This window comes from Pipistrellus kuhlii, unplaced genomic scaffold (genome assembly GCF_014108245.1).
Source record: "Pipistrellus kuhlii isolate mPipKuh1 unplaced genomic scaffold, mPipKuh1.p scaffold_m20_p_9, whole genome shotgun sequence".
Classification (NCBI taxonomy): Eukaryota; Metazoa; Chordata; class Mammalia; order Chiroptera; family Vespertilionidae; genus Pipistrellus; species Pipistrellus kuhlii.
The window spans coordinates 55267855-55287609 of record NW_023425595.1 but is presented as its reverse complement, the minus strand read 5'-3'; the positions used below and the strand labels follow the sequence as shown (position 1 = coordinate 55287609).

At 39.4% G+C, this 19755-nt stretch overlaps 1 pseudogene; it reads left to right on the top strand.

The window, feature by feature from the left end:
• Positions 1-7405: 7405 nt before the first annotated feature.
• On the top strand, positions 7406-7728 carry LOC118712945 (annotated as a pseudogene).
• The last annotated feature ends 12027 nt before the right edge of the window (positions 7729-19755 follow it).

Sequence of the window (19755 nt, the reverse complement as noted above, 5' to 3'; positions counted from 1 at the left end):
CCTGGGTGGGACCGTTAGATCTCAGTCCTTTGGGATCGTGGAACGGACAAGCCGGAAGGAAACCAGGGCTTACCCACGCAATCTGTCTTACAGCTGAGGATCGGGAAGCCTGCGGTTGGGGACAGGCAGCGGGACTGCCCAGTCTCCTCACCTATGTACAGTGTGGCTGCCGCTAGTTCAGCGTTCTGCCAATGACCAACTTTGTGCTTTTTTCCCCCCCCTTAAGTAACAATGATATCTCTTTTCAAACTGGAAACTTAATTTTTAATCTCTTTTTTCAGCTTATATATCTGCTATCTATAGAAATAGCTTTTGTTTCTTTGGAGAAACAAAATTAAGTTAATTTTGTAATGACATACCACACAAATCATTTCCTTAAGGACCTTTCTCTGCCAGAAAGCTCTGCTCCTAACAGCCCTGGCTCTATCTTTCTCCCCCATCAGGCATTGCAGCACCTACACGGCACCCAGGCCTGGACTCTTAGATCCCTTCCTTACCCTTTTCCTTCACTGAACTAGTGGCAGCCACACTGCACATTGTGTTTATTTAATTATTTCTATAGTAAGTTCTTCATTAGCCCAGAAGGAGTGATGTGCTTTTCCTTTGCCCTCACCCTCATACCCTCACATTCAGAAGGTCTGCCCCTACCGCCCAGGGAAAGATGCAAGTCCAACAAGCTGAGGGGCCTGGGTGAGCCCCGCTGCTGTCATCACTAGCAGAGACCACGTGACCAACTTGGTCATCACAGGGCCTTGGATTGGTGGAGCGCTTGAGAGTTTACAGACGGCATTCACACAAAGAATCGTTTGAGTTTCTGGGCATCGCTGTAATATAGGCCCGGGCGATATCATCTTCGTTTTATGGAAATGGCGGGAACACTAAGGTTTGGGATGTCTATAGTCATATAACTAGAGAATGGCAACACAAAGGGCTTTTACTCCACGCTCAGTTTTTGTTGCTGTTGCAATGAAATTGTGATACACTGTGGACAGAAAAAGCCAGTTGCTGCAGCTGATGGGGAGTTGCAATATCAATTGTCCTTTTCCAGACATTCATTCAACCAAATTTATTACATACTGACTATGGGCCAAGCACTTCGCTAGGAGCTGGGGCTATACCGTAATACAATTTTTGCCTTGCTGGCATTATTAGACAAGATAGACATGCCAAGAAATAAAAACAGCAATATTTTATTGTAAGTACTATAACAGAGAAATTAGCTAAGGAAACCCATATTTTAAAAGTAAGAAAAATGATTTTTTTTTCTATAAATAAAATTGGATTGAGGAAGCAAAAGCTGGGGAGGAGAGAGTGCGTTTCAATAGCAGAAACTACACATATACAGACATGGAGGCAAGACAAAGCTGAGATTTTAACAGAAGTAAATGCCATTCGGGCAGGGGGCCACAGGGGGCAGTAACAGCTGAGGATGAGGAGGCAGCAGAAGCCAGGTCCTTAAGGAAGTTACTTGTGTGGCATGTCATTAAAGGATTTGAAACAGGACATCTAACCAGGTCGGGGGAGGAAGCTAAAGTCTCTAAGACAGAGAGCAGGAGGAGGTTACTGCAGGGTTTCTGGTCCCCCTGTGCCTGGCCCCCCAGGAGGACTCGATCCACTGGGGAACTCCATCTATTTGATGCTGAGGGGCTGTGATCTGAGGAACAGTGAATTAGAAAGAAAAGCATGCTTTTCTAAAATAAGAAAACCTGCAAAATTAAAAATTTGTTTAATTGAAATTTCTATAAAAAGAACATTGTGTCTATTTAATAAATTATTTAATGTAACAGTGACAGAAATTTCATAGCTTTCAACACAATTAATGAGGTAGGTTTTTTCCACTCTGTAGGAGTTGCAAAGAGTCTAAAATTATTGCTGAGAAATCACCACCAACCCAAAGCTGAGTGATTCCAAAAGGAAATGTATTAAAAAATGGAGTTGCGGTTGCATTTTGACCTGTTTCTCAGGGTGTGGGATGGGACCCCCGGAAAAGCCACAATGTCCAGGATGTCTAAGGTCTTTCAAGGGCCCTCCCCTCAGGCAGAGGAGCTGGAGTTGAACCGGTGTGAGGGAGGAGGAGAGCTGGGTTGGTGTGGCACTCCCGGCTGAAGAAGAGAGTTCCTTAGGGCGGAAAGCAAGCGGACCAGGAATGTTTTCTATCTGCGCTGGTTTAGGTTTTACCAGGGCCGACAGGAAACCATTTCACCTCTCTGGCCTGTTTCCTCCTCTGTCAAATGCAAGGCGAGTCTAAAATCAGCCAGCCTGTGGCCCACAGGAATAATTGACTGACATACTGTCTTTTTATAAAAAATTATTATTAAAGTAGTTTTTTTTAATTAAAGTAATACACACTTTAATAAAAGTATTCAGTTTCAAAAGTCAAATAACATGTCAAGGCTTATAGCAACAAAAATGTGGTCCCTGCTTTACCCACCTCCCCCTACCTTGAGTCTTGTTTCCAAGATGCAAGAACTTCTAATTCCTTTAACAGTTTCCCCTGGTAGTCCTATCTTTTTTTTTTTTTAAAGTAATATGTTTATTGTGTAATTACTTAGCTTTTCAATTTTAAATCCTACAAGCACTGGCATTAGGGCTAGGCAGTGAGGCACTCACTTCAGGCATAGATTTACAGGGGTTCCCCAAAAAGCCAGTTATCAAAATAAATAACATTTTAATACAATGTTTTAAAAATCAAACTTTTGCAAGAAATCTAGTATAATCAAAATATCAGTGAAGGCAGGCTCTGACAGGGCTGAAATGAGTGGTTAGAGAGTGCAGCTGAGTTATGCAAGGATAGGGGCTGGATTCTGCCTGGACTTAATTTTGATTTGGGATGCTAGGAATACCTACTATGCATATTATAATTGAGCTGTCCTGGACCCGGCACTGGCTCCCCTCATTTCCTCCCCACTCCCATCCGCCTAATGGAGCTCAATGAAATCACCTGGGAGAGAGGGGGTCTTTAAAATTGTCAATACCCAGGCTGTATCCCAAACCACTTAAATCAAAATGTCTGGGTTGAAAAGAAGGCATCAGTATTTTTGGTTACAATGTGCACCCCAAATTGTGATCTGCTGCAGTAGAGTGACATCACAGTTATGGTCAAAGCATCATAAAGTACTTACATCAATCATTTGGACCACATACAGCTGAGTCCCCCAGTATACTATAGTTATATTTTGATATTGTATTTTTTTTAATATATATTTTATTGATTTTTTTACAGAGAGGAAAGGAGAGAGATAGAGAGTTAGAAACATCGATGAGAGAGAATCACAGATCAGCTGCCTCCTGCACACCTCCTATTGGGGATGTGCCCACAACCCAGGTACATGCCCTTGACCAGAATCGCACCCGGGACCTTTCAGTCCGCAGGCCGATGCTCTATCCACTGAGCCAAACTGGTTTTGGCTTGATATTGTATTTTTATTGATTGAGAGAGAGAGACAGAGAGAAAGAGAGAAAGAGAGAGAGAGAGAGAGAGAGAGAGAGAGAGAGAGAGAGAGAGAAAGAGAGAGAGAGAATGACTGATTTGCTGTTCCAACCACCCATGCACCCCATTGGATGATTCCTGCAAGTGCCCTGATTAGGGATTGCACTTGCAATCTTATTATATTGGGAAGATGCTCTAACCAACTAAGCTACCTGGACAGAGCTTCCCTGCCACCTCCATTTTTATTGAATTTATTGGAGTGACACTGGTTAACCAAATTATGACACTTACTGTGTGTTCACCACCCCAAGTCAAGTCTCCTTCCATCACCATTTATCCCCCTATTCCCTCCTGCACCTCCTCCTTCCTCTCCTCCCCCCAGAAATCACCACACTGTGTCTGTGTCCATGGGTTTCCCCCCCTCTCTTTTAGATTCTATTTTTGCTCTATCCCTCCTTCCATCTCCCCTATCCAGCTGCCCTCCTCCAATGACAGCTGTAGGCCTGCTCTCCGAGTCTGTCTCTATTTTACTTGTTAATTCATTTTCTTTATTAGATTACACATAAGTGGAATCATATGGTACTTGTCTTTCTCTGACTAGATTATTTCTCTTAGCGTAATGCTCTCCAGGTCCATCCATGCTGTTAAAGGGTAAGAATAGTATTCCACCATGTAAATGTTCCACAGATTTTTATCCACTCGCCTCCTGATGGACATTTGGGCTGCCTCTAAATCTTGGCTGCTGTAAATACCACTGCAGTGAACATGGGGGTGCATGTATTCTTTTGAATTAATGTTTCAGGTGTCTTCGGATAAACTCCCAGAAGTGGAATGGCTGGGTCATAAGCTTCATTTTTAAAATATATATATATTTTATTGATTTTTTTACAGAGAGGAAGAGAGAGGGATAGAGAGTCAGAAACATCGATGAGAGAGAACCATCAATCAGCTGCCTCTTGCACACCCCCTACTGGGGATGTGCCCGCAACCAATATACATGCCCTTGATCTGAATCGAACCTGGGACCTTTCAGTCTGCAGGCCGACGCTCTATCCACTGAGCCAAACCGGTCTCGGCCATAAGCTTCATTTTTAATGTTTTTTTCACGTCCTCAAAAATATTTAATGGTACATAAAAGGATGGTACGTGGGAAGAGCTGGATAGAAAGCCACACATACAGCAGGACACCAAGGTTGTAGAACAAACACACACAAGTTGGAAAAATGCCACACGCGATGGCGTCATGGCACTCACAGCGATTGGCCGTGCGCTGGCAGAGTCGGTTGTATTCTAAATAAGTGAACTGTTCATACAAGTTCAAAAGCACTAAACGAAGGTTCAGGAACAACTCCCAGGAAGGGGTCCTTCTTGGGAGCTCTTCAGGGGTCCAGGTAAGAGGATGCTCATTCCAACACCGAGTTTCTGCTTCCTCCCAGAGTGACTGTGAATGAACCGATCTGGTCCCTGACTTCCAGGGACGGCTGCACACTGGGTCACTACTGGCCTCTGAGGGCCTGGACCCCAGGAAAGAGCTTCCATCCCATCTTAAAGGGGGAACAACCCCACGGAGCCGGTGGTCAGCCAGGATTTGAATCAGAGCTCTAACATCAAAGCCTGCTGTCTTACCCACTGCACTGCCACATCCAAATCTAAAAAAAAAAAAAAAAAAAAAAAGCCTCTACCAATCAAACAATTTTTAAAAATTCAGTACTTGGCATAAAAGGAACGCTGTGCACACATCGCTTGGTCCCCACAGCTGTCTGTTGGGCGGACAGCTGAGTGTCCGGCAGGGTGAATAACCACCTGATCAAGGACCCTGTAGAAATAACAAGCCCAAACCACCGACACTGGTAAGCCAATGACATTGAGCCAGTATCCCACCCCATCCCCATCCCCAGCTGACCAGAACCAGAGACCCCTTTTTTAATTTTTTGAAGTAACTCTATACTGCTTCCCACAGTGGTTGCATCATGTGTAAGTTCTTTTCCCTTGCAAGAAAAAAAAAAAAAAAAAAAAGCCTTATTTTATTTGAGTATGCTTTTTAGCTACTATTTTTTCCCTTAGTGTTTCTTTTCTTTTTTCTTTTTTAAAAATACATTTTTATTGATTTCAGAGAAAGAGAGAGTGGGCAATAAAAACATCAATGGTGAGAGGAATCATTGATCGGCTACCTCCTGCATGCTGGGGATCAAGCCCACAACCCAGGCATATGCCCTGACTAGGAATAGAACCATGACTTCCTGGTTCATAGGTCGATTCTCAACCATTGAGCATCACTGGGTGGGCCTTTTCTTGGAAGCCTCTCAGCTTCCCCATCTTCCCCTGGACACAGGTAAGTACCCCACATCCTCTGTCCAAGCTACTGTACCCCCAGGTGCTGGAAGCCAATTCCAGCGGGGCTGAATCATTTGGGAACAGCTAAGGGCACCTTAATCTACACACTATTGCCTCCTGTTGGCCAAATACCTGAACAGCCGAGGGCAATTTCCCATTCTGACAATGAACTCTGTATAGGAAACCCTACCCTTTGATGTATATTTCTACCTCGCCTTAGGACAAATCGTGTTAATAAAAATCAAGGGGTCCTGAGTCAAGGAGAACTTAGTTCCTTTAGCTAAGTTTCCTCTGGCCCCCAAAAGCCTTTCAAAATTATGTTTCGTCTCTAGACTCTTATTTAATTTACACACAGTGCCTTCTCCAGATTGTTGAACCCTTCTAAATGCTGGATCAAGACCACCCGCATTACCCAGGGACTTCCCATTCTCCCTGTTTGTGGGTTACAGTCAACACATGCAATTAGTATATCAAAGAATGCATAACTGGAAAGTGGTTAGGGCAAGCTGATCATTGAAAAGTGATCCTGACTTATCTGTAGGTGGAGGAGAGCAAATACAGTCAATTCTTAGGAACAAGTTGCTTGTCTATGCTTGAAGGCAGAGACATAATCATCATCATTACCCAGACTTCTGGGTCAACATATCTGGAGGTGAAGGACAAAAGAGAGGCGTTACATGGCCTTAGTAAGTAAGAAAAGTCATCACAACTTTCCCAGTAGAGAAATCCTGTGATTTCTTGTTATGCAATCTCCTTCTCTCTAGTGTTTTTCATCTCATCCGTTGGCCAGTCACTTCACTTCTCTGAATCTCTGTTTTCTCATCTGTAAAGCACAGGGGTTAGACTCTAGACCCATACTGTCCACTAGGAAATCCGCTAGCCACATGGGACTATGGAGCATTTGAAATACGGCCAACTTAAACAGAGAAGGACTGACTGTAGGTACAAAACAGGTGCTGAATTTTGAATATTTAGTATAAATAATAATATAAAATACCTTACTCATATTGCTATTGAATATATGCTGAAATGGTAATATTTTGGATCTATTGGCTTGGGTAAAATATGTTTTCAAAATTAATGCCACTTTTATTGGCTTTTTGAAATGTGAAAACTGAAAAACTTAGAATTACATATGTTATTCTCATTGTGGATCTTGTTATATTTCTATTGAACAGCACTATCCTTGATGGTGTATGAGGTTCCTCTTACCCACCTGATTCTATGACCCTAGGTATTCTTTTAAGTATGATTAACTGCTGATTACTCAGGAGAGGAAAAAAATTAAGAGAACATTTAAAATAATTCTTGCCTTCATGAAGCTCAGACTCTCACTATAGAAAGCTGAACTTATAAGTCAGTGAGTTCTTGAAGTGACCTTTCTCATTAGCACCTGATCTACCTGGCTCAATAAACAAGCATGGAACAGTTAGAAAACAATCAGGTCAGTCTGTTTTTAAACTAATAGAGTGTAAGTAAAAAGCAAGGTAGCCACAGATGAACTCAATATTTCATTTTAGGGTCATTCCTAATGTACCTTGAATTTTTAAGCATTCTTCTACCAAGGAAGTAGGACATCATTTCTTTCCCTGCTATTGACCTCTCAAAGCTGTTGGCTGGTCCGACCCAGTTTGCAGAGACATGGCTGAATGCACCTAGAAGGTCTGAAATGTCTGTAAATACAGGACTCGCTATGGCACCTCCCTCAGGAAAAGGTGAAATCAGTCAGCATGCCAAGGACACTTGCTCCTTCTGTGGCAAAACCAAGATGAACAGATGAGCTGTGGATATCTGGCACTGTGGTTCCGTCATGAAAACAGTAGCTGGTGGTACCTGGACTGGCGGCACCTGTTCTGTCATCACACTAAAATCTGCCAATAGAAGACTGAAGGAATTGAAAGACAATAGAAGCTCCACAGTTTGAAACATTGCTAGCCTATAATAAATGGGTTAATTTATATAAATAAATAGATAAATAAATAAATAAATAAATAAATAAATAAATGCTGTTGGTTTGAACAATGCCTCCTAACTGAGAGCAGAAAAATAAAAGAATTTAAAGACATAAAGAGCCGAAACCAGTTTGGCTCAGTGGTAGAATGTCGGTCTGCAGACTGAAAGGTCCCAGGTTCGATTCCAGTCAGCGGCATGTACATTGGTTGCGGGCACATCCCCGGTAGGGGGTGTGCAAGAGGCGGCTGGTCGATGTTTCTCTCTCATCGACGTTTCTGGCTCTCTATCTCTCTCTTCCTCTCTGTAAAAAATCAATAAAATATATTTTTTTAAAAATAAAGGCATAAAAATACATAATGTTAATAGATTTAAAATGTAAAGTGGATGATGAAATTTAACTTTAAAAAATATCACTGCCCAACCAGCATGGCTCAGTGGTTGAGTGTCGACCTATAAACCAGGAGGTCACGGTTCAGTTCCCAGTCAGGACACATGCCCAGGTTGCAGGCTCCATCTCCAGTGTGGGGCGTGCAGGAGGCAGTGGATCGATGATTTTTTTTGTTCATCACTGATGTTTCTCTCCCTTTCCCTTCCTCTCTGAAATCAATAAAAATATATTTAAAACAAAACAAAACATTACCAATACCAAAGCATAAAGTTAGCAATTTGCCAAGGTATCATTATGAGCATTGATATTCAATAGGAATATCCCGATTCACAGTTTGAGGAGGAAGAGACACTGACAGAAGAAAAACTATACAGACACCTCAAAATGACCACCTCTAAATACTACTTTATCAAGAGACATGCACAGTAAATTCACATTTCAAACTAACTTCCTGGTGACCTTTTGAACTTGCCATTGAAAACATCAAATATGCTGACGTAATGTTTCATTGATTTTCCAGATTTCCTGAGCTTGAAATTTCCCTTCAGAAGGTAAAGAAAATAAAGTCATTGCTGTAACTGAGGGGAGTTCTTTCATTTGAAAGCAGAAATGCATTTTCTCATTTAGATAAAGTCACTCAAATCTCTCCACTCCCTCTACTAATCTTCATTTTACAATTTTACAGTAGTTTAGAGCAAATTGTAATTAGTTCCCAGGAAACAGCAGAGAAAGGTCATTAATGTTCCCTCCAAAATGAAGAGAACGAAGTACAAGCCACGCCCCTATTCAGGTGAAATAATTTTTATCTTTACAGAGCCCCTGGCTCTCCGCTCCAGTCCACACCCCAACTACCAATTGTAAAGACAAAGTGGTTTCCAGATAAGAGCAATGCTCTGCAGGAAATAGGAAATCAGTGGCATCATCTCACTCACTCACTCTCCTGTGACAAGCTGAGCTGGGCCTCTTAACACCTCTTCATATCTGAACCGTTTGGAATTCAGACCTTTTCCCATGAGAGAAAAAGAGCACACACTATTCCGTTATTCCCCACGGAAGTGTAAATTCTTCTGAGGGTCAACTCACTTATCAGAAGCTAGCATAATGTGTGGTACACATGGAAATCAACTCAAAGATGAATTAAATAGGGTTTTTAAAAGGGATTTTGGATACAGCTTCTTCATTTTCTTGAGTGAAAACTAGGAGGTGGGTATTTCTAATGAAAAGTTTATACAGAGGTTTGGATTGAATAAATCCGAGTTTAGGTGTTTTCTAAAACCTTAATAAGCTTATGAAGATGTGGCTGCAGAGTTGGGCTATTTCAGGTTTCAGTTACTTTAAGAGTAAAAAACAAACAGGAAACAGTCAGCTGCCTTTTTGCATGTTGCAATGGCAGAATGCAGACATTATTTGAGAAAAACAACTGATTGCAAATATTCTACTACCTAAGCAGGAATGGAAGATGGGGAAAGCTTCTTGAAAACATTTCATACTCGGATTTTCACAGCTTTCCCAACCCTGGAGGTTTTAAGAGAATTGTTTCATGTGGTCTTTGGTTTCTGCTTACAAAATCTGGCAGCCTATTCTTGAACACAAAGAGGTACGTATTTCATATCCAGTGAGTGAACAGTGGCTTCCCTTTCCAACTTTTCAAAAATATATAAATTAAACTGGTCACAAAACTTCTTTTTTGTTTTTAGGGGGCAATCTGAACCTATTTCTTAGCATTCTCTTCTGTGGTTTTTGCTCTTCTAAAGAGATGCTCTCAAAAGTCAAGAATACTATTGCCGTACGTTTTACCAAATCCAAAGCCCTCTCTTGGTCTTTGTTTTCCATGACTTTCTATGACCTCCATTTGATATCACTGGCCACCTGCTCCTTCTTGAAACCTCCTCTGTTCTGATTTATAAGATACCACACATTCCAGACCCTGCCCAACTCTTTGTGGATCCACTTAAGCCTTTGCTCATCCTCTGTGCTCAGTGGATGCTCCCAGATCTGTATGCTACACAGATCTGTCTTAGGAACACATTCTTCAGTCAGTTCTCCTTCAAGTTTACTCATTGTCTAAATCAAGACCTCATTCCAGTTGTTCCCTTCCATTGGGGAAACCAGTCTCATTGGTTTATTTTTTCCTTTATTCTTCATAACTAGCCAGGCACACAGTCCTATAGATTTTTTTTTCCTCTCTGAAATGTCTCATATCTCTTCCTACCTCTTTTCGGGGCACCACCATCACACAAGTCACACCTACATTATTGACTAATTTTCTGGCTAATCATGCATTCAATCATTATATCTGGACATCTTCCTTTTATTATGTATATTTCAGAGAGGAAATTATGCATCATGGTAACCTGATCAAATAATCTTTACTGACTTTTTTTTCTTCAGCAGATCATCTATGTGTTTCTCTCAAATCGATGCTTCTTTCCATCTCTCTTCCACTCTCCCTAAAAATCAGTGGATTAACAAAAAACAAAATATATATTCTTTACCAATCTGACAAAAAATAGGTATAATTTTGATTCATTCACACTGGACAGCTATTATTGTGTTGGCTGTTGTCATTATTTTACTTGACAATCTAAGACAGGGGTGGGTAACCTTTTTTTCTGCCAATAACCCCTAAGGCCTTTGCAGGGCAAGATCAAATGATTTTGTGGGCCTTATATATCCCATGGGGCCGGATGTTCTCCATCCCTGACCTAAGGGAAAAGAGTCAGTGTCCTTGACTACATAATCAGGTATTGCATGTTTTAAAAGTTCTTGTGGCTTACCAGTTAAAAACCACTAAGTTAGAGGAGGGGTTGACTGGAGTCAGGGATACTTCCTGAGGAAACTGTTATGATTGTCTAGATTAGAGATAATAAGGACAATAATTAAGGTGGTAGCAGTGGTGAAGAAAGAACAGAATAAGAAAATATGTAGATGATAAAGTGGATAGGTGTTCTGAATGAGTACATGTGGTGAATTACAGAGAATGAAAATCCAAGTCCCATCCAAGTTTTAGATAATGAAACGTGTGTTGGGGCCATTAACCAAAATATAGACACACTTAGGGTGAATGAAAATAATGCCACTGGAAACCTGCACAGCTGATGAGCCTCTGGACTGCTATATGAATATGTCCAGTACATTGTTGAATAAAAGAATATGGAACTGAGCAAGAAGATCTGGACTAGAAACAGACACATAAGAGGTATCAAGACATAGACGTTAAGTGTAGAGGATTCCCTGAGGTCTGACGTCCTGATTCTTTCCTCTAATAGAGCTCCTAGTGAACTCTCTTAGTGATTTGAATATATAGGATAAATGAAAAATGAATCAAATTGAAAATTTAAGAGTGACTCATATGAATACTTAAAAATAATGTCTCCACTATTATCACTGAATTTTCCATCTATCTTCTTCATTAGATTATAAACCTCTTAAAGGAAGGGACTATAATGGGAAGTGAATATGCTATAATACTTATATTATCTGACTAGACATAGAATAGAATTAAAATAAGTATGTACTATAAAATAAGCTTATAAGATAATTTATAACAAAACTACCATGTTAATCTTTATAAATGTTAAAGCCAGTTTGTTATTCTTATAACCATGATTTAATATGACCAATCTAGTGATCAAAATTATGTATCTGAATCTCTAGTCAAGTTTCATTACAGTTTTACAACCTATTAAAGCAACACTAACACTGGAAATTAAACTGCAGAAGTCTGGTTGACACATGTTGAAAAATAACATCAGAACAGAAAGAATTAACATGAGCAAGAACTGCATGTCACCAGAAATTCCACTAACCTTCTTCCCTTGATCTCTTTGTTCTATTTTCCCTCTCCCTACACTGAGATGTTAAGATGGATTTTTGAGAAAGGAGTCTTCCATCTTCTTAAGTCACTGGCATTTGAATAAACTTCTTTCCTTCTAACCAGCACTGGCCTCATGAATTTGGCTTTTGTGGCAGCAGGTATTTGAGCCTATGGGGCCTTTTATTCTTGGTTTCTCAGGACAATGTCTTATTCATCAAATCCTCAGTTCCTAGAATAATTCTCTCTTTCTTTTTAAAAAAAGTATGTTTTAATTTATTTAAGAGAGAGAAAAGGAGAGAGAGGGATAGAAGAATCAATGATGAGAGAGAATCATTAATCAGCTGCCTCCTGCATAACCCCTATTGGGGATTGATTCTGTAATCTGATATGTGCCCTCACCAAGAATGGAACCACTGAACAATACCTGTTGGGCCTAGATTAGTTCTTAATAGAAATGCCCACATAATAAATATGTGTTGAATGAGTGAACAAATAAAGTTTAGTCAGAAAATGTAGGGAAAAATACTCCCTGAACTGAAGCAGTGCATGAAGATATTCAAGTGAGTCCAGATAACAACAGTTTAAAAAAAATATTTCCTGATTAACTTTCAAAAATGCATTTTGGGCCTGGCCTGCATGGCTTAGTGATTGAGCATTAACCTATGAACCAGGAAGTCATGGTTTGATTCCTGGTCAGGGCACATACCCAGGTTGTGGGCTTGATCCCCCGGGAGGAGGGGGGCATATAGGAGGGATCCTATCAATGATTCTCTCTTATTTTTGATGTTTCTATCTCTCTTCCTCTCCCTTCCTTTCTGAAATCAATAAAATATGTATTTTAAAAAATGCATTTTGGTTGGAAACTTGAAAACTACTCTTTTAATGTGCACAACTTTGTGAGGCAGTGGTCTAGATAGTAAAGACAAGCTGGAGAGATATCAGGAGTGTAATTGTTTTATAGTTTTCCTCAAGCTTTTTCTCTAAAATATATTTTATAGCTTTATTCAAAGACATTTTAAAGTTCACTGTTAAATTATCATCTTAGCTGAAACCGGTTTGGCTCAGTGGTAGAGCGTCGGTCTGCGGAATGAAGGGTCCCAGGTTCGATTCCGGTCAAGGGCATATATATTGGTTGTGGGCACATCCCAAGGAGGGGGTGTGCAAGAGGCAGCTGGTCGATGTTTCTCTCTCATCGATGTTTCTAGCTCTCTATCTCTCTCCTTTCCTCTCTGTAAAAAAAATCAATAAAATATATTTTAAAAAAATTATCATCTTAGAATATATATGTTCTATGTAGATTTTAACTCACATTAGGATGGCTTCAAGTTCATAATAGAAGTAAACTGTCTGCCAAATCAGCAAGATAAATCTTAGGGTATTGAAAGAGCAGATGCAAGATTATATCCCATGAATTGCTCATTTTGTTTTCAGACTATTAGATTCAAAACCCTCAGGGAAGAAGGTACAAACAGTTTGCTGATTAAATTATTCATACTTGCTTGACAGGTGTTCTGCCTCTTTATTATATACAGTATGTGTCTGTCACCATGGTTTTAAAAGTCTCAGACAAAACACCTCAGGAAAAATCAGAACACATGTAAGAGAAATAATTGGTCCCTTAATCTCTTCTGACTCTGTGCTTGGTAGATTTTGGATGCCTTATTTTGAGTCACAGGATTAAGGGAAACATTCAGATATGAAATCTCAGGATTGGCTTTTCAAACATGAGTATGTGTATGACTACACTTTGCAAGTAGATTTTCTAGGGCTGAGAGGACCTGGATATATAATAAGAAATCAATAAGATGGCCAAAACCGGTTTGGCTCAGTGGATAGAGCTTTGGCCTGCGGACCAAAAGGTCCTGGGTTCGATTCCGGTCAAGGGCATGTACCTTGGTTGCAGGCACATCCCCAGTAGGGGGTGTGCAAGAGGCAGCTGATCGATGCTTCTCTCTCATCAATGTTTCTAACTCTCTATCCCTCTCTCTTCCTCTCTGTAAAAACTCAATAAAATATATTAAAAAAAAAAAAAGAAATCAATAAGATGGTGACAATGTACTAAATGTATTATTTAGTTTAATTGTGTTCATTCACAGGTGAGGAAACTAAATTATAGAGAACTATGGAACATATTAAGGCCACACAGGTAGGAAGAGGTAGAAAAATAATTAAAAACTAGATCTGTTTGCTTCTAGAACTATTTATGAAGTTATGCATTTGACAAATATTTTCTCTACACTTATTGAGTACTAGAATACTGAGTTAAAATGTGTACCAAAACAGATGTGGTCCAGCTTTCAGGGATTTTACACTCTAATCTGGCAGAAAGACAAACCTATATATTAAAGGGCTAATATGCAAATCGACTGAACAGCGGAACGACTGGTAGCTATGATGTACACAGACCACGAGGGGGCAGACGCTCAATGCAGGAGCTGCCCCCTGGTGGTCAGTGTGCTCCCACAGGGGGAGCGCTGCTCAGCCAGAAGCCAGACTCATGGCTGGCAAGTGCAGCAGCGGTGGCTGGAGACTCTCCTGCCGCCATGGCAGCGCTAAGGCAGGGAGCAGGCCTAAGATGGCAGTTGGACATCCCCTGAGGGCTCCCAGACTGCAAGAGGGCACAAGCTGGGCTGAGAGATCCTCCACTCCCCAAGTGTAAAAATTTTATGCATTGGGCCTCTAGTTTAATTATATAAACGTCTATAATTGTAGCAAATGCTATGAAGAAAATGTACAGGGAGGTATTAGAGCACTTTTAATGCCCGTAAAGAATTACCACACCCTAGCTGGTTTGGCTCAGTGGATAGAGAGTCAACCCACAGACCAAATGGTCCTGGTGTGGATTCCACAATCACGAGATCTCAATCCAATTGAGCATTTGTGGGATGAAATTAAAAGAGCCATCAGACAGCTGGTTCCACAACCATCAAATCTCACAGAACTGGACAGTGCTATTCATCAGGCATGGAGTCAGATTCCTCGCATCACCTTTTAGCATCTGTTGGAGTCGATGCCAAGAAGAATCGCCGCAATATTGAAGGCAAAAGTGGCCCAATTGAGTACTGATTGGGTGGTCATAATAATCTGGCCACTCAGTGTATATTTTAATTATACAAGTGACTATAACATAAAAAGAAGCTCAACCTCATTTAGGAAGAGATATAAATATTGACAATTACTATTTTTTACCCATCATATTGGCCAACTTAAAAATTGATGATACTGTGTTGAGTTAGGCATTATAGAGAAGGGAAATAAATATTCTCAAACATTTTTGGTGAAAAGATAAATTGATCCAACTCTAGTTGAAAGCAATTTGGCAATCTATCAAAAGCAAAAATGCAAACCTTTTTTATTCCAGTGATTGATTCTAAAGACAATTATTTTTGCAAGTGCAAAACAAGGAATGCATAAGGAATGCCCTGTAGCATTGTTTTTAATGGAAAAAATATAGAAAACAACATAACTATTGATTAATAGGGTCAAGTTGAATAAATTGTAGCAGTTCTATATTATGGGGTACTATGCAGCCCTTAATAAGAATATATTTAAAAATAAAATAAAATAAAATAAAATTAGTCTTTATGTACTGATATAATCTACAATTTGCCGCAGAATTTTTAAGTAAAATATGCAAGATGCAAAACATTGTGTGTAACAAGCTACCATTTGTGCAAAAATATTTTTTCATAAATACTTTTATAAACTTAGAATATCCCTGGATGAGAATAGTAACAGTGGTTTCCTCTGGAAAAAGATACTGGGTGGCTGGGATACAATTTCTCTATATTCCCTTTGCACCTCACAATGCAAGTATATTACTAATTTAAAATTAATTTAAATTTTTTAATTTCCATCAATAGCTTACCACATCCTGGTTTTGAAAGTGATAGAATCAGACTTAGAGGAGACTCTGGAGGTTGTCTCATCCAGTCTGTTACAAATGCAGGCAATGTTTTTCCTACAAGAGCAGCACATGGCCTTTCACTTTCTTGAACATTTTACTAATGGTAATCTAATCCTTGTTGAAACAGCTTATTCTACTTTGGGGTAGTTCTAATTCATTTCTTCATTGATCAGTTTACTATTTATTAAATATTTGGCTTTGTGTGACTGCTGTAATTTCTTCATGATATAGAGCCCCAAATAGTATGTCTCTTTGTTTGGCATCCATTTATTTTACTTTTGTTTTCCAGAAAGTTCTTGAGAATCCTTCAGTAACTGGAAAATCCTTATTCTCTGAAAGGTATACTTCCCTGTTCTGTTCCTCATAAGAAGTGTGGAAAGGTTTTCAGATCCTTATTTAACCCTGAAAGAGCTCACCTCATTTTTTTTTTGGGGGGGGGGAGTTGGGAGGAATACCTTCTACACTGTGGTTCTCTGAACTGATTTTGACATTCCAGAGTGGCCAGACAAGCAGAGAAGAGATACATTTTGTTCTGGATTATATAATGTTATTAACACAACCTAATATTCTGTTAATTTTGTTAGCAACATTGTGAAATGGCTCAAGTTGTGAAAAAGGACAACCCACATATGGGAAAAAAGTATTTGCAAGTCATATAGCTGATAAGGGACTTGTATCTAGGTTATGTAAAAAACACTTGAGACTCAATAATAAACAGACAAAATCCCAATTAAAAGATAGACACTAAGTTTGAATAGATAGTTTTCTTAAGATGATATGCTGTAGGTCAATAAGCACATGAAAATATGCTCAACATCATTAGTCATTAGGGAAATGAAAATCAGAACTATGAAATACCACTTTATACCCACTAAGACAGCAATAATCAGATAGACAATAGCAGGTGTTGGAGAGGAGGTAGAGAAATTGGACTCCTCATACATTGCTATTGGGATTGTAAAATGGTGAAGCCATTTTGGAAACAACCTGGCAGATCTTCAGAAACTTAAATAAGAGAAATGAAAGAGTTACCCTAAAACCCAGCAATGGTTCTGTGAGGTATTCGCCTGAAAAATGAAAACATATATCCACACAAAAATTTGCACATGAATATTCATAGTAGCATTATTCATAACAGGAAAAAAAAAAAAGAAAGAGAAAGAGAGAAAAGAAAAGAAACAACCCAAATATCCATAAACGAATGAGTGAATAGTATGCTCATCTAATAGACTATTATTTGGTCTGAAAAAGAAATGAAGTACTGATACATTCTACAATATGGATGAGTCTTGGAAACATTATGAAGTGTCCAAAATCCCCAAAAGGCAAATCTTTGGACAAAAATTAGGCTAGTGATTGCCAAATAATGGAGAGAAGGAGAATGGGGGATGACTGCTAGGAAGTTTGAGGTTTCTATTAGAGGTGATGGAAATGTTTTAAGATTTCATAGTGATGATAGTTGCATACTGTTAATATACTAGCATTTTAACAAGAACTGAAAGATTTTAAAAAGCAAGCCCTGCAGATGTCTTGAGGAAGAGTGCTCTTGGGAAGGGGAAAGAAGAGCCAAGATCCAGGGCCCCGGAGGAAAGGCACACCTGTTTCATACCAGCAGCCGGAGACCCCGTGGCGGAGAGGAGGGTCATGGAGGAAAAACTGCAGCGGACGAGATCCAAGAGAGATCCAGGCCCAGATCAAGTAGGACCTCTCAACCCCTTTAATACGTTGGTTTTTTTACTGGAGGGGAATGGAAAGTCCTTAAAGAGTTTGGGTAGAAGACTTCTGTGTTATGGACTTTTAAGGATCCCTTTGGGATGCCATATTGCAGAAATAAGTCGAAGAAGAGACAAGGACTAAATTCAGTAAACCAGTAAGAAGGCTATTGCAGTGATGTAGACAAGAAATGACAGAAGTGTGGTCCTGGGTAGCAGCAATGGCAGTGAGAGAAACTATACTTCTGGATATGTATTTTAAGATAGAGCTGAATGTATGATTTATTATTAACCAGCACATTTTACAACTCTCAGGTAGCAAGTACGCAAATAGGAAGTTCAACGGAATTGATTCAAAATAACCTTTGTAAATTATACTTATTGTTTAATAATTTTTAATACCAAAACATTTTTTAAAAATATGTTTTATTGATTTTTTTACAGAGAGGAAGAGAGAGGGATAGATAGAAACATCGATGAGAGAGAAATATCCATCAGCTGCTTCCTGCACACCCCCTACTGGGGATGTGCCCACAACCAAGGTACATGCCCCTGACCAGAATTGAACCTGGGACCTTTCAGTCCACAAGCCGACGCTCTATCCACTGAGCCACACCGGTTTTGGCAATACCAAAACATTTTATTAAAAGGTAGGAACCCTTGTTTTCCACCTGAGTGGCAAAATAAGGTGGTGAGTAGCATAAATCTGTTGCTTATAAAGGGACATGGGCTTTGAAGTTGGGTAGACCTATGCTTGCTTGCATCCATGCTTTCATTTATGAGCTGTGCAACCAGGCAAGCAACTCAAAGGCTCTTTGTTCTCATGTGTAGGATCATGATGGTGATTAAATGAAAGAATGTGTATAAAGGGTCCAGTATAGTGCCTGGCACGTAGTAAATGCACACTCAAATTAGTATATTTCTTTTCCCCTTTCCAATATACAGTAGTAAGTCCTCACTTTAAGTCATTGATAGGTTCTGTACCTTTAAGTGAAATTACATGTAACAAAACCAGTCTTACCATAGGGTAATTGATATAAGAAGCGTTAAGTTCCTATCGATCTCATCTTTATAACAAAATGACATTGAGTGAAACAACATTCCTCAAGGGCCTGCTGTACTCTTCAGCTCTGCCCAGGAACACTTCCCACAAGCACATTAGAAAATCCCAACCTTAAATGTGCCTTATGTCACCTTTATGATGAAAGAAAATGCATCTCAGAAACAGGAGAATAAAGAATAAATTTTTTCATGATGTATGTTTCTAGAGAAAATGTTTGAATCTGATAAAAACTATCCAATTTAGTTTATTATCAAAACTAACCATTTTATTAGGATTTTACATTAAAATAGACCTGCTGCTTTCTAATGTCTCAGAAGTGGAGCTGTCTTCAAAAAATTTTATAGAGTTTCATTAATTTTATTCCTCTTGAATAAATATCCTCTTCCTAAATACTAAGATTTCAGAAAGGTGAAACAAAGTTTAAGGGACTTGCTGTGCATTTGAGAAATTCAGCTAGTGATTTTACATTCTGGGAACAAATTAAGAAAATATGCCAGCTATCACTTTAAAAAAATCCAACCACCTAACATGTAGACTTCAAGAATTTCCTTACATTTATATGCACACTGCATTCAGATCTCTCACCAAACCACCCATACACACACACACACACACACACACACACACACACACACACACATGCTCATAAGCACTCTCTGACAAAATGTAACTTATATTTAAAACCATTTTATTTGGCTCAGATCTGGGTTTTTTAGACTGTCAGAACAACTTCTTACTCTATACTTTTCCTTTTCAAATCTCCTGTTAGCTATGTTCCTGTTACGCTCAGATAAATTACTGGAAGAAGAAATTAATTTATCTAGTATTTTTTTTCCCCTGTACAAAAATCAAAAGCCTGTTGGACAGATATTTTGCCCCAGTTTCTAATTTTTGGAACTCTATGCCTTGCTTTTAAGATTGTTTTCCACCTGGTCCTTTCTTGACTAATTCTCCCCATTTCCTGCTGCGATGGTACTTCCCACTGCAGCCAGAGAATCTGCTAGCTCCTGATGCACATGACTCACTCACTCCTTCCTTTTAGTCATTTTCCTGACAATATTCTAGCCTGAATTCCATGTTGTGTCTCTACTTTATGCCACTTCCTTTCTTATTTCAAAACACTTCTCAAAACTCCATGTGACCTGATCCGA